The sequence below is a fragment of the Amphiprion ocellaris genome, chromosome 3 (assembly GCF_022539595.1).
Source record: "Amphiprion ocellaris isolate individual 3 ecotype Okinawa chromosome 3, ASM2253959v1, whole genome shotgun sequence".
In the NCBI taxonomy this organism is placed as follows: Eukaryota; Metazoa; Chordata; class Actinopteri; family Pomacentridae; genus Amphiprion; species Amphiprion ocellaris.
The window spans coordinates 2,978,733-2,993,921 of record NC_072768.1 but is presented as its reverse complement, the minus strand read 5'-3'; the positions used below and the strand labels follow the sequence as shown (position 1 = coordinate 2,993,921).

Here is a 15,189-nt window from a genome sequence, read left to right as displayed (position 1 = left end):
ATGAGAAAGAAATCTAGTTGAAAATCTCATCATTGCAGAAATGACTGGTCTACGGCAAAAGAGTACATGTGACATGCCTTGTAACATGATATTGTCTGTTGACAGTAATTGTGAGTTTGAAAAGCTCAGAGACAAATGCTGCTTTTTTTTAATGGCAAACATAAACGCTAATTATTTTGCCCTTACAAATGGAAGAGGCATCAATAATCAAATGATCTGTGGCATTGCTCCACTCATAGACAAATGTTTTGAGAAGACAGTATTAGTATTAGAAATCTTAATGTTTAAAAAGCTTTAACCAGCAAACCCTATTGGGCAGCTGGTAAGTTTCCTTGGCAACCAGCGAGGATGCGCTGCTACATGGAACACCCTGAAAAAAAGTGAGTGATGTGCAAATTTAAAGAAACAATAAACTAAAGTGAAGAGAAAAAGAAAGGATGAGAGTTTGGAGAAGTCTATCCAGTGAAACTAAACAGTTTGCTTCATTAAAATCTGTATATTAGAATGTATTCTGTGAGTTGAGACTGTGTTTACTGACTGCAGGCAGTGCTGTGCTACAGCAGAATGATGTGATTGTTAAGATGCAGGACAGTCCTCTGTGTCGTGCTTCTGTGGAGGATGCAGAGAAATAAAGTGTACATTTAAAATGCAGTGTGTGTAAGAGACTGAGGCAGACAGAGAAAGTGGCAGAGGAAGCTGCTGAAGAATATTTGTGTTGCTGCACCTGTTTGTAAGTACTGTACATTTGTTGGTGTGTATTATGATGTACATCATGTCTGTGTTTTGGCAGTCCTCATTCATTTCCCTTAAAGTCTGTTAAAGAACATTTCTGTGTCTGAATAATAATGATGATGAATAATAAACTCTGCAGTGTTGTGCAGAAATACATACGAGATTTACCACATGAAATTCAGTGAGGTTCAGAAAGGAGAGGTCAAGAAGCATTTACAGTCAACTGGTACTAGTAAGGGGAGAATTTGCAGCACAAAGGAGACCAAATGCTGAATTTGAAGTGGCTGCTAGTGGCCACTGACTGGAGATTACAGCCTGCTATCTGGTTACAAATTCAGGTCCAGGGTTCTTTGCAGATTAAAAAAAAAATAATAAGGTTTCCTCTGAGTCTCAGCATTTAAAGCTGCTCAATTTCAAGTTGTTAGCGCTACACATCTATCTTCCCCTGGCTGGCACTTTGCTAATACTCTCCCTCTGATTTCCTGTCTGAGGTCTTACATACGTGCACGTTGCCCCTCCTTCAGAAAAGTACTTTTCCTCTCTCTCTGTCTTTCTCTTGCCTCCTCTCTTCATCAAATGGTACCTCTCTGCTTCTCCTGAATTCAACAACATCACGTCAGTCTGTAGTTATATAACAAGAAAAGCAACGGAGACTGCCTGAATCCATAAAAGAACTGTGGCAAGTTCTCAAAGATTCTTAGAACAACCTCCCTGCCCAGCACCTTTAAAACTGCCAAGTGTATCTAGGGGGACTTGAGCTGTTTCAGAGGCAAAGGCCGGTCATATCAGATATTGATTTTGTACTTTGTATGTAGTTAATTGTTTATTCCAGGAAGAGAGAGAATCTGAGTTATTTATCCATCTATAACATAATTTTTAGAGCTTACTTGCGACTAAAATTTGTGCACGGTTGTGTATATGTCCTGGTTTTGGATGGATGGTGTTCAGACCTAGAGGCATCCCGCTATGTAATTATATTCAACACTTGCCTGCAGACTGAGAACAGGAAGAGCTAAACCCATAAGAGATTCAGATACACTTGTCAATCATCATATTTGTTGCCCAAATTTTTATCTATCTCTTCTGTCAACCAGCAATGAAATGATACCAGGCTGAAATTGCTCCACATTTTTGTGTAACTGCAGAAAGTTTTGCTGTCTTTGTAGATGGTAAATTCGTTGTCTGCCACATAATGCTCACAAAATTGGTAAAAACCCCTTTTTGTCACCGGTACTCCTCCTGCACTACTGCTATAGCATTAAGCATAGATTACCAGCACACACCTTTGCTTTCTGCTCTAGTTTCCTTGACAGCATGCCACTTCAACACAAATTAAACCCAACTATTCGTATCAAATAGACCGCACAAATCACGCACTCTTGTCCATAATTAAGGAAAGTCCGGCCTCAGCATTTTCTGTGTGAATAGAGAGCGCAGTGTGAGTTCACGCAGTGTCTTTCAAGGTGTCTGAATCTTGATGGTAGCCCATTAATCTGAGTTAATTGAATCAATGCCGTTTTCCCTCCTTGTCTCAGGGGTATAGAACAGTAATAGTTCGCATGTAAACCCTTGGGTGGTGTGTTCATTTTATGCTATGGGATTTGGAGATGTACAAGAAAATCCACAATGTATAGACCCCCAGTTAGTGTCTCATAGCCAGTAAGACTTAAAATTAAAGGAGGCTTGTTCATGGTATTTATATGATAATCAATATCAAACAGCAAAGCATGAGCTCAGTTGTAGCTTTTCATTACCAAAAGAGGTCAGAATGTCTTATTCTACAAGGAGATGCATGTGGATGCTGACTGTGATAGACACAAATGGAGACATGCTGTGTTTATATTAGTTTGTCTGTAGCCAGATGTGGCCTCATGACGTGTTCATTTGTAGGAGCAATGTTTCATGGTTGACTTGTCACATGTGGTGATGGGAGGATGAGAAAAAGAAGGCTTTTGTTTTTTAATGCCTGAACATATTTCAGTGATAAAAGACAGATGCTCACTGTTACATTTTCTTTGAATTTGAGCTTGATTTTTGATATGGTGAAGAAATTTTTTTTTGATCTTTGCTGATGTCTTTCATATATATAAATTTCAGATTATTTCAGAGCTGGTTTCATTAGAAATAGAAAATGTGACACCTTGTGTAAGAAAAGGTATGTTTTCCTTTCAGCATTGTAATGGATGGAACGTTTTGACAGTGATTCATTGCTCAGCTCTTTGGCATATAGGTAACAAAGCCAAACAGAGAGTAAAGGATTTGTATTGGTATTGACACACACCTGTGAACACCTAACAAAATTGAGTTTCAGGCATTGTAGCAGTTATTTCCACTCCCCCAAACTGTGACTGATTTCCATTCTTCATTCTACTTTGTCACTTCTTATAAAGAACTCGGCTTGTTAAAGAGCCACTTTCTTACTATTTCACACTAGTCATGACTGACTTCATAGGCGCAACATAAAGGTGAAGAAAATTCTTCTCTGCCCAACAAACTAATGGCTGAGTTCATTCTGCTAATGATTAATTTCATTAACACTTTAATTAAGGAGTCGCTATTGCATCTCCTGAAAGAAAACTCAGCAGTTGCTCATAATACAACTCACAGAAGTCACAGCACAGAATAATATGAAACCATTTCCTAATGAAACAGGACGATAACTTGAGCAGGGACTTCTTCTGTGGGTGATGTGTAGGCTTCTCAGTTCATTTTTGTCTTTGCTCTGTGACACATCTGTTTGATGTGAAATTGCATGCCAGGTCTGCTGTATTAAAGTGAATGTAATGTGTACCCCAATGCCACTGATGTCATGTTTAATATCGCATGGTGTTTGTCTCCTGCTACACTCTGCTTCTCTTCTGACAGGGCTGTAAGATGAGCTCTCCTTGATTTCAAGTTTTTTAAGAGGTTTGTCTAATTGATTGCAACCGGAACTTCAATATTCTTGCAAACTGCTGCTGTAGCTTTTTTAGAGGTGAGGCAGATTGACTGTTTTTTACTGAGTCACGTTAGAAAACACAGCTTTGGACTGCAGGACTTCTTTAGAACTGGTAGTGCAGTGTAGACACATGCAGATGCAGAGGGCTACTTTTAAATGTTTTTGAACGTTTTACTTTTCTATCTTCTGTATTATTAGCGTGCTGTAGAGTGAGAGACCAAGAAACAGACATTAACAGACTAAGAAAAGGGGAGGTAAAAGGAGGCAGGCACTAACTTATAATACGTCCTGCACTTGATATACAGTCATGGAAAAAATGATCAGACCACCCTTGTTTTCTTCAGTTTCTTGTTCATTTTAATGCCTGGTACAACTAAATGTGCATTTGTTTGGACAAATATAATGATAATGACAAAAATGGTTCATGAAACTTTAGTTTTAAAGGTGATTTCTATGTGTTTTCCATGGTTTTCTTGATAATAACCAAAATCATTTAAGTTCTTCCATCAATAGCTATGGCATTGTACTGCCAAAAACAGCTTTTAGGCATTCCATGTTTTCTTTTCTGTCTGTTTTAGTCACGATACACACAGAAGTTAGTACTTGACTGTATGATCTTTATTTTTGATGACATTTTGGCATGCTCTTCACAGGAATGGATGAGTGCACGGTCATTTCATGGGGTAGAAAGATGTTTCCTGCCGTGACCAGCTAGCTATTTGGTAGAACCATGTTAGGCTTTTTTTTTCTTGGTGTAATGAAAGGCTGTCTTGGAGATCTTCAGTTTTTTCTCTACCTGTCTCTCACTCATGCCAGTTCCCAGCAGTGCCAAGATGGCTGCCTTTGTGGCTTCACATAATTCTTTACTTTTAGGCGTGACGTGAGAGCTGACAGCTTCTGAGTTGTGCTACGGCTTGAACGTCAGCAGGAAACCACTCTAGGCCTTTGCATGTGCAGAGCTGCTGATGACATGAAATGGCCTTTTATATACTCTGGAATACAATGAAGCTGAAGCAGGTCAAATAGGACATAAAGTATTATGGAATCAGCTGCATTTTTTGTCGTGTTCATTGTATTCTTCAGGTAATAGACCTTTAGTGGTACCAGGTATTGAAATGAAGAAGAAATTGAAGAAAACAAGGGTGGTCTAATATTTTTTCCATGCTGTATTATAAACGACTGCTTTATCTATGTCATAAAATACAGAGGGCTGAAGGATGTAACAGTGTTAGTTTATATCCACTATATTGTATCTACTCCTACAGGACGCTTAGATTGAGACAAAAACACATGCACCTGTTATTGAACTGGACTCTGGCCAAACAGAAGGAAACCCAGAGCAGAGAGCCAGTGGAGGATTTAGGGACCAGACAGAAGCATTTCAATTAGGCTGTTAAATAATCCCAGGCTCGTCCTTATTGCAAGCATAATGAGCACGCATATGTACCATACAGTGGTATCTGGTGACTGGACACTGTATGTGTCTAGTTTACATGTTTGCTATGCTAATAATCTGGATTACTGTACCTCTTTAGGGCATTGGTTTGCACTCATAGCTTCCCCCCAACATCCAGGAGGAAGCTCAGCGGCGTTAATTAGTGCATATGTCATCTAGGCAGCGACAGCCAGAGGTCTTGGGAGATGGGGACAGGGCTATGTGAGAGTCATTACACTCCATCATCTCAGCACTCGTCTCATCTTCTTTCACTTGACTTCCCCACTACGCTTCACTCTTCTTTCTCTCCTCTGTCGATGCATCACTTTGTGCTAAAAGGCAACAACAATGCTTGTTGCGTGGTATTGAGACTGGATGCCATCTGTGCCTTGAGAGATACTATAGCCACGTCCTGCTCCATGCATCATCCCTGCTTGCATAATCACGAACAAACACACGCAGACAATACTTTTTAATTAGTAAGACACTTTTTTTTGGCTGTGTTTTGGATTCAGATGTGGAATGATGTAATGTGTGTTTGTTTACACTTAGTCAACCTGCTTATACTTATTTAAACTTGAGTCCACACTTATATATTTATTTTTTCCACTGAAATAATCACTCAATCCATAACCCATGATGAGCATTCTCTGGGTTTGATGCATAATTGCCTCATTTCTGTGGCATTACACAAACAGAATATAGCATGTTATTGAGTACATTGATTGACTGTACATGTGAACCTTTACACCAGACTCACATATAAGCTATCACTGCTCCTTACTGACTGAATTTGTTGTGTTTTAGCTCTGTATTTGTCTAGTTATTAACATTTTGCCTTTGCCTTTTGATACATTCCTGTAAAGTCAACTGGTTTGGTGGGCACAGAGTTGCCTGTTGCCTCTATAGTAGACTTTCTTTCATATCACATAATGCAAACTGCAGTGTTCTTCCTTCAGCACTACAGTGTAATTATAATCACAGACATTTTTTGTGTGTGTAATTCCTAGAGGCATAAAGAGACGCTAACACCTTTTAAACTTAGTTAGCTTTAACCTCTAACTGTCCAGTGATCCATGTCTAGCTTCAGGGCATCTAATACAGAGATTTAATTGAAATCATGCTGCCTTGTCTGTCTTGTTTCACGCTTCCTGTGTTCCTTGTCCCACCATGCTCCACAAGTGTGACCTACAGTTTCTGTCTCATCTCTTCCTTCAAGCCCATATTCTCCTGTCCAATCATCCTTCACTTAATGTCTCTAATTTAACCAGACAAAAAGATCAAGGCTCGGCCTTTGATGAAAGAGTGTGAAGACAAGAGGGAGACCGAAGAGAAGAATGTTATACCCCAGGGTGTCTGATCTCAACCAGAGTGCGAATGAATTTGACACGGAAGCACGTTGATAAACACACAAGGCCGCACTGGCTGCACATGTACACAAATGGGAACGCAATCAACACGTACACTTTGGCAGAAGTGAGTCAGCGTCTCTATTTTGCAGCTTAAGTGTTATGACAAGCAAAATCTCTGTAGTGTAGAGAAACACCTCACATGACTCTCTCTCCCCACTGAAACATATGCCTTCTGCTGTATCTTATTCTTCTGCTCTAATATCCCCAAGACTGGGGATTTACAGTAGGGCAATGTGGTTAGACATGACTGAACATGGCACGCTGGAGTGGATGATCACTCACTGACCATTACAGTGAGGATTTGACACAAGCGCTGGTGTATCTGCTCAAATGCGCTTAAAAGGTTTTTGAGGAATCAAGGCTCAAACTGAATTTGTCATCTTCCACCATCACAGTTACCTATGAGATGAAGTTTAACTAATTAGTATCATAAGAATAGTTTTGTTTGGCCCAAACTAGATAATATGAATTTGTTTCCTGTAAGCTCAATCCTGTGTTGTTTGCTTTGATGTATTTTCAGCGGTTGATGTTGTCACATTGCAGCCTATACCAGTAAGCTGAAAAAGTTCAACCACTGTTACCTCAGGCTGGGGCAACAAATAACTGTGTGTCACGCAGTTTCCTACATCAGAGAATGAAAATAGCAAAATATGTGTCACCATGTCCTGTGGCACAGAGGCATTAGCATTAGCTCCTTTAAGTAATGGAAGTTGCGAGCTAGGGCCTCCATGGTTCAGACGTGCTTTTCCAGCACAGTTGAAAATTTGGAGGTCAAATCGACACTTTTAGTTTATTGTCATAGTCCTCAAACCATTCCTGAGCATTTTTTTCAGTGTTGCAACGGTGCATTACCCTGGTGAAAGGGCCACTGCCATCAAGAAACACCGTTGCCTGAAGGGGTGTCAGTGGTCTGCATCAGTGTTTACTTTGGTGGTATATGTCACAGTAACTCCCACTTAAATGCCAGGACCCAAGGTTTCTCAGCAGAGCATTGCTCAGACCACCAGCATGCCTTTTGCCGGCTGGAATTTTTTCCGTAATGCATCCTGCTGCCAGTTTTTCCCCAGGTAAATGACACCCACATACCTGGTTGAACAAATGATGTAATAGAAAACATGATTGATTAGACCAGGCCACCTTCTTGTGTTGCTTCATGGTCTAGTTCTAACGCTGATGTCCCCATTGTAGGTCCTTTTTGCAGGGTACCGGGTCCAGCATTGGCACTCTGACTGACCTGTGGCTGCACTACAGAGTCTTGGTTGCAGCAACCTGTGATACATTGTGTATTGTTACACCTTCCTATCATAGCCAGCACTACCTTTGTACTACAGTAGCTCCTCTGTAGGATTATACCACGCAGCCCAGTCTTCACGTCCCACACACATCAAATCAGTAACTTCTGGGCACCCATGACTCCATTGCTGGTTCACTGGTTGTCCCTGCTTGACTCACTTTTCACTCTTCATGGGAGCTAAACTAACTGCATACCAGGAACATTCCAAAAGACCTGCTCTTTTCTAGATCCTCTGGCCCAGTCGAATAGAAATCACAACTTGGCCCTTGTCAAAGCTGCACAGGTCCCTATAGTTGCCCATTTTTCCTGCGTCCAACACACCAACTTCAAGAACTGACTGTTTACTTAGTGCCTGATACACCACCTCACTAAGCACCATTGTAATGAGATAATCAATGTCATTCCCCTCACCTGTCAGCAGTTTTAATGTGCTGGCAAATTAATAGTACTAGTACTACGTTTATTTCAGTCTTTATTAACAGTTTTCCAAAATGATTTCTACTTCCAAACACATAAATAACAATGAGGGATGAATTTAAAATGAATGAAAAATAAAGAAATGAACAAATAAAAGACCAAAAGGTTTAGGATGAAGCTTTAGATCATACTTATCTTTTTAACAAGGCATTTTCTGACACAGTTTTCAATGCAGTGTTTAGGCAATGCAAAGAAAAGGTAATAACAAAAGTTCCAGGCTTGATTTACCAAATCCTACCTCAATTTTAAAATGTATCATTAACTATACATGCTTTATTTCTTGTCACAACTATGCATACATAGTTTTCTAAAATATCTGACAGCTGTGAAAGCAGAGAAACTGGACAATAGTTGAAGAAAAGATTTTTGTCTCCAATAGGAATTGATTTGCTGTTTTCATTTTTCAGGACTGAGTGCAGTTAAATGGTTTAACTACAGATTCTGTACTATTTTTGAATAATATTTTTTGCCAAAAACATATCATTTCAGCCCAATTGTACGTCTAGCCTTTTTAACAGTGTCAAATATTTGCTTTTCACCAAAGCTGCTAATATAGATTGAGAACTGAAGGACATTATCTTCATCTACACCATCCTAAACTGTCAGTTAATGTGGTTATCCTTGTCATGATGTAATTTGGCATGGCATCAGCTTCCATATGTGCTGCAGGTAGTGTGGAAACACTAAAGGAAATACATTTCTGTATATCTTCTAGCTCTATTTTTTTCCTTTAATGCCAAATCCCTAAAGTCCTCGTGGCAAAAGTCTTTCTAAGATGAAAATAGCAGTGTAGTTTCTGGACGATGACATCTCATATTTTCTACCATCTTTCCAAAGGTTGTGATCATGGCTTCAAAACCTGCCCTTTGATAAACTTGCAGGTGACCACATGAACACAGTTGCATATACTTAATGACTGCACACTGTGCTTCTTGGTGTTCAGTGGCATTTTTCACTATCTTTTCTGCTTTCCTCCCTAATTCAGTTACTCGTTGTTCATCTCCTTTCTCCTGCACTGACACTCTTTCTTTTGCTCTCCTGCTTTGATTGTTATATCCAGCCTGGCACTGCAATGCAGTTCATTCACAGCCTTCTCTGACCTCAGGGACACTTTGAGGGAAGACCCTTGTTTTGAGTGGCACCCAGGAACAGCCCAACAATGAAAGACTTGACAATTCATTCCCTGTGTGTGTGAGTGTGTTTAAATAAAACGGTCTAAACCTTTTTATTTTAAAGATGCCTCCATTACCTGTGGCAGATCAATTGAGCACCAACTGTCTTTATTAACTACTTCCAGATTAACAGTTGCTGTTAGACCTCTAAGACTGTTTGTTGTTTATGTTGTTCTATGAACACATTTGGTATTCCTGTCGATACCTAATGTACGTGGCAATAAAGCTATCGACTCGTTTGAGAAAAAAGGAAAAAATAATCATTTAGTCCACAAAAAACAATCAACAACCAAAATAGTGTTTGTACTGCTGCTTAAAAAATGTGTTTTTAACATAATGTCATGCAGTTCACATGGAGGCCAAATAAACAGTGTTCTGCCCTTGACTAAAGTTAGTGGGATTATGTTTTGGTGATTGGAATATTGATCAAGTCATCCACCACATGGATTTACTATATTTTCAATTTCTGTCAAATTGAAACCACAAAAGACTTAAGTATGTCACTTCCAGTGTTCTAAATTCTTCTGTATTTGTTCTTTATGTCCTTAAATATTTTAACTTAGTATTTTGATGCGTTATCTACCAAATGTCCTTCTGCCGTCTTCTTACCCAAGTGCATTTGATGTGGACCCTTTTGTTCTAGTTATCAGAAGCTCTTTTATCACCATGAATGAAGTTGGTTCTTTAAAGACAAGGTGAAAATAATGTTTAATTTTCAGGTTTTATGTGCACAGCCTGGTCTGATCCTATCAAATCAGATAAAAAGGCCAGTGTGTGATAGAAGACATTTGTCTTTTAACAATTACTGTTCAGCTTGTGTGTTAGTCACAGCCATTACATTTAAAAACAAAGTATAGTTATACCTCGTGACTTTTGGATAATTTGTGAAGCAATAAACACAGACAGTGGAGCAGCCTTACACTTAAATCATGAACTAATTGAATTTGGGCTGCTCCAGCTTTTGTTGTCGCATAATCACTAAAATGTTAATGGAATGACTGGACTGAGTAACCTCACTGTGTAGAATTTACTGTACTGGCTTGAACCAGAGGTTGAAACGTGGAGTTATCTTAAGAAGTAGAAATTTAAATATCTTCATGAAGTTACAACAGAAGATTTTGCCTGTGAAATAAGCATTCCTGTCTGACAAGAGCAAGTCACTTGACATTCCCAGTGCCAGAGATGGCAGATGGAGAATTATGGTGGTTGTCTTGAAAAGAGCGGATCAAAAGTAGGCCAGGTAAACTGAGACGACAGAAGAGCTGTGGTGCCAAGTTTAAGATCATGGTGATCAATGAGGCAGAACCATTACACAACTGTCAAGTACGCAATGTCACAAAAAGTCATCCAGGAAGTTCACCCAAAAAGTGTAAAGACACAAACCTGGCTTTGCCTATATTTTGGTCAGATTCAAATAGTTCTTTTGTGGATAGTTGTCTGATGTGTCTGGAAAAAACAATGTTACTATACTGACAAAACACAGAAACATATGAGGACAAGGCCCTTTCATCTCTCCCGTCAGTGAGCTTTGAAAAATGCTGACAGTCTAAAGCTTGCACTACAGTACGTTTTTTATTCTCAGTAGTACTGGGAATTAGGGGATTCTGCTGCTCCATACTAAATAAATCACAGCTAATAAATAATTGCAGAATTGTATTGATTTTCATCTCTTTGCTGAACACTATGGTGATGGGGAGTGGGATGGGCCATCATACCTGTATAAACAGAATATTTAAGTTGCATTCACAGTTAAATCACTTGTGTGTGCTGAAAAATAAGTTATTTTTTTTGCAGATTCCAAACTTCAGTGAACATGGTTAATGCAGTGGCTGTACTTACTTTGTTTTTGGTAAGAGTCCCTGGGTTTGTTAATGATTCTAGCTGATTAGTCTGATGAAGCCACCAAACTGTGCTCTTGGAGGAATTATGAAGGTGTAAGTTGTTCTGCCCTATAAAATGCAATAAATGCACAGCGAGGGAGATGTGAACAATGGCCTGAGAAGAGGTCTAATCAGACAAAAATAATTAAAAACCTGTGCTTAATTGTTGCACTGATTTAATGTTCGGCTTAAAAAGTAGATTTTGCTATTAGGTGTGTTTACACCTGGCACTGTGCACCACATGTTAGCCACATATAAGTTACAGTAGATTTTGTAAGTAGGTGTTAACTCTCAGAAAATATGTTAACTCAATCAAGTACAATTGTGCAATTTGACTGCCTTGTACTGATTTTAGAATTACAGATGAGCTGGTCATAAATGATAATTGCAGTCATTGGTTTTAGTATTAAGCCCTAAAGTCGTCCTTCTATGAAACAGTAATTGGGGTTATGCACTCAAATAAAGTTTTACTGCTGATGCGCCATTGAATACAGTGTCGGCACTGTAGCAAACATGTAGGGGGAGGTGGTGGGAAGGAAGGAGATGTGATGCACCAGATGGGTGGACAGAAGTGTCACTTTAAGTCAGTTGTGGTTTTTCTGTGGATTCAAGCAAACCCGGCTTCCACGCAAATGGACAAGGAGACACAGTCCGAGACGTGTTGTGTTAACATGAACAACAATGCACACAGACTGAAGGACAACAAATTCATGAATGTTTATCTTGTACCACCACCTTGAGAACTAAAATCAAGGTTGTTTTGCACAGTGTGAGACAACGGAATGTCTCTTATAGCGAGTACAAGCTGTGTTGTTTGAAAAATGTTCTCGTTTCTCTGTGTTTTATTAGAAGTTGTATGAGAAGTCCTTTTGACTTATGCCAGCCTAACAAACCGACTGACATTCTAAATCTCTGCAGCATGCCTCCAGAAATATTTTTAGCCTGCTCATCACCAGTCAATAGTTTATCAGTGTCTGAAAAGGTTATATACATTTTTTTTGTTTGTTTCGTAAATCACAAGAGAAAAAGTAGAAGCAGAACAGCAGTTATCTCTGGCATTGTGGACTTTTTTTTGTACTTTTAGATTTTTTTTTTGGGGGGGGGGGGGGGGGGTAGCCTATTTCTCATCCCCATGTATTGTGTGCAGCTTTTTTCCATCTCTGCTCAGTCTTCATGGTAGCAAACAGTAATTTTTGGCACGTATCGGTTTTAATCTGAAATGTTTTTAAGGGTTGACCTCTTGTAATTCACTAGTGACTAACTTCTATTTAAGATTGGATGCTTTGACACTGAAAACACATATAAAGCAGATGCTGGGTAACATTCAAGTCAATATATCATTCAGATTCAGATTTCTGAATCTGAATATATGCACATAAAACCTGTATACAAACACATGCATCAAACATGCACATTCAGTTATAAAAGGTGATCATCTCTTCTTTGACATGTGATATTGTTTCTCTTTTGACTGTATCTCTGTCTTTATTCATTTGCTGCTGTTTCTACATGGCAATATCTCCCCGTTTTGATAAGTCCGTCCCAAGTGGCTTTCTTAATCTTACGCTTTCAGTCTCCCCAAAGCTCCCAGTGTAATGAAAAAGACAACCTATCTCCAAGTAAAGATGCAGCTTTTCAAAGTTATATTTGATGTTAGTTTTGTTACATTGGCAGAAAAAATATCTTCGTTTTCCTTGTGTTCTCCAGGGTTTCGAGTTGATAGTGATTGTACATTAGAAAACCAGCAAATGGAGGGTTGGAATTTTTTCTTCTTTAATGGATTAATTCTCCATATAAGAGGTGGGAAATAATTAATCAATGTAAACTGTACTTTAAGAGATAAATATAATGGTTGTCAAACAGCCGGCGGTGTGCTTTTGCTTTAAAACAAAGTAGATACTCGTACGAGGTCTGACTATTTGGAAAACAGACACATTATCATGTCAAAATTGATAGAGAAAATGTATATGGCCTAAAAGAGCTATAATATGGACCTGATTATTTCCCACAGCCTTTTTTCTAGTCAAAAAACTTTTACAGGCAGTAGCAGTGTAAAAGTTAAAAATTATGTGATTGATTTTTAGAATTTCCACTGCAGCCTGAGCTGCTCAGATAGAGACCTCCCAATAGAATGATAAAGAATCAGAGCGTTTATGGTGTACAGTGAACAGCACAGCTTTGTGGAAGGCTGGAGGGAAATAAATTTTAGTAATGACTGGATTTGATAGCTTCACACAGCCAGTCTGCAACTAACAAGCTCGGTTTTCATTAAGAGATCGAAGCGAGGAAGCAGCTACCAAAGAACCGATTTAGCTCAGTCTGATACTTATCAACCCATCAATAAACATTTAGATGATAACATGTCTCAGTGGCTCTATAAACCCCCATTATCAACATCTGCTACCTAGCTAAAGGAGGAAACCGTCTATCATTCTTTCTATCAATATGATTGATGGGATAATAGCACCTTAATGTTTGCTTTAGGCTGACATAACTTAATGATAATATGGATACATAAGATCCTCATCTAGTCCTCTTGACATTATCCCTATGAGACTGTCAGCAGACATAATAGGGGCTGCTGTTCTAATCTGCATGTTAATGTGCAATTCCAACTCACCATGTCCTGTGTTTAATTGCTCCTTAAGGGTACATAGACATTGCCCCTGAGGACAAAGAAAACCCCCAAAAGTCTTATAAATTAAAGAAATTCTTGCAATCCTCCATAGCAATAATATTTCTGATCCAGGTTCATGTTCTGCTCTGCTGTTGCTGAGTCCACTATGCAGCAGCCTAAGACAATATGGCACCTTCAAATACTGCAATCCTTTGTGCCTTTACCTGAAAATTACATCTGCCTTTGTGTGTCCAGGTGTTAAAGTAAAGTAACATCTCAGAATTCATAAATCTGACTCCTATCTCTCTGTGTAATACTGTGAGAATTGTACATGATTTTATGTCTTTGCACCTACAGCTACTGAATTAAAAAGAAATATATTTTTAACCAGGCTAACCAGACTTTAAAATGGATGCTGTGGGCATTTGCGTGTGATTATTAGTCGTGTTATATTGCTGTGAGAACATGCGGTTTGTCCACAGTTGTATCTAGGTGTCAGAAACAGAGTGATGCTGAATATGGTAGAGTTGAGGTTCCGAGTCAATATTGCAGGCAGCAGTGATTGATTTATTACTTGTGGGTTTTGCTCTCTCTCTCTCTCTCTCTCGCTCTCTCTCTGCCATCTGTAGCTGAGGCTCCACAATGTGGTAACTGGAGGGAAGTGCTCTGCCTATTCACAGTCATCGCTGTCATTTACACACTGGAGGAAACCTCCAGTGTAACACAGCGTGGTAATTTAAGCGTTAAATTCAGCATGATGTACCCAGTATGTGAGGTTCAGTTAACAGTTAACCAGCCTTCATGTTATTGCTCTGCATCCGTCATTTATAGACAATAGAAGCACCACTGAGGGTAAATCTTAGAGGCAGATTTCAGTTCATGTGTTACATATTGTGTGCAGTTGTTGATTAGAATGCAGAGTTTAACCGAGTGGATTCCATTTTTCCCCACAGGCATCTTTACCTTTAAACTCTGGCATTTATGACGGAAGACAGAGCTACAGCTGCTGTTGCTGCAGCAGTTTTGTGTTGCTTTGCTTAATTTTCCAAGAATGAATAATGCACATTCACATGTAGGCACAAATTTATGTTGCTGCAAAATTGGTGTCAGCAGAGTAAGAGCTTTCTGTAAAAGCTTTTGCTTATTGTATAGTTTTGTTTACTTTATTATGGCGACCAGCGCTGGCTCTTATGATGACCTTTTGTGCAAAGTAATGCCACCATACCCATGTG

General features: G+C 39.1%; 1 protein-coding gene across 1 annotated transcript in view; it reads left to right on the top strand.

Moving 5' to 3' along the window:
- shank3a (SH3 and multiple ankyrin repeat domains 3a) overlaps positions 1–15,189 on the top strand; it is a 226,061-nt gene that overhangs the window by 92,233 nt on the left and 118,639 nt on the right. The window lies entirely within an intron of this gene.